The sequence below is a fragment of the Poecilia formosa genome, unplaced genomic scaffold (assembly GCF_000485575.1).
Source record: "Poecilia formosa unplaced genomic scaffold, Poecilia_formosa-5.1.2 Scaffold1213, whole genome shotgun sequence".
NCBI lineage: Eukaryota > Metazoa > Chordata > Actinopteri > Cyprinodontiformes > Poeciliidae > Poecilia > Poecilia formosa.
The window spans coordinates 1-714 of record NW_006801152.1 but is presented as its reverse complement, the minus strand read 5'-3'; positions in this window follow the sequence as shown (position 1 = coordinate 714).

The window sequence follows — 714 nt, the reverse complement described above, 5'->3', positions numbered from 1 at the left end:
CAGTGGAATGAAGCAGCTACAGGATGAAGAAGTGGAGAAATTGATGAACTCTTCAGACAGTAAAGCATATATTGGTCTGTTCAGAGACAACTGGAGGTGGTCAGATGGAAGCAGTTTCTCTTTCAGACACTGGAATAAAAACTTTAACAATTCAGAATCCAACAGTGGTCAATGTGCCGTGACTGTGTTTGATGATGGAGGCAGATGGAAGAATGTGAGCTGTACTGAAAGAAAACCCTTCATCTGTTATGATGGTGAGTTTTTGCTGCAGTAAGACAAAGTATTTAAATCTAAGTAAATATGTAGGAAGAAATAAAAGAGCTTTATACTGTTGAAGTCTTTCTCTCATATACTAAATCTATAAAAATTGTCATATCTACACATAAACTCCATAAAAGATGTAGAAATATGAAACATTTCAGGCCTTTTAAATTGTTGACGGCTCTGTGTCTTGAGAGAAATGAAGCTGTAGTTGCACTGATTTATTGTGTTTATTGCTTCTTGATGCAGATAACGTGATCCTGATTAAAGAAGATAAAACCTGGGAGGACGCCTTGTACTACTGCAGAGATCATCACCATGACCTGGTCACCATCACCAACATGGATGATCAGAGATGGATCCAGGAGAAAGTCAAGAACGCATCGACACCGTTTGTCAGGATGGGTCTGCATTACACCTGCCCTCTGGATTTCTGGTTCTGGGTCAGTGATG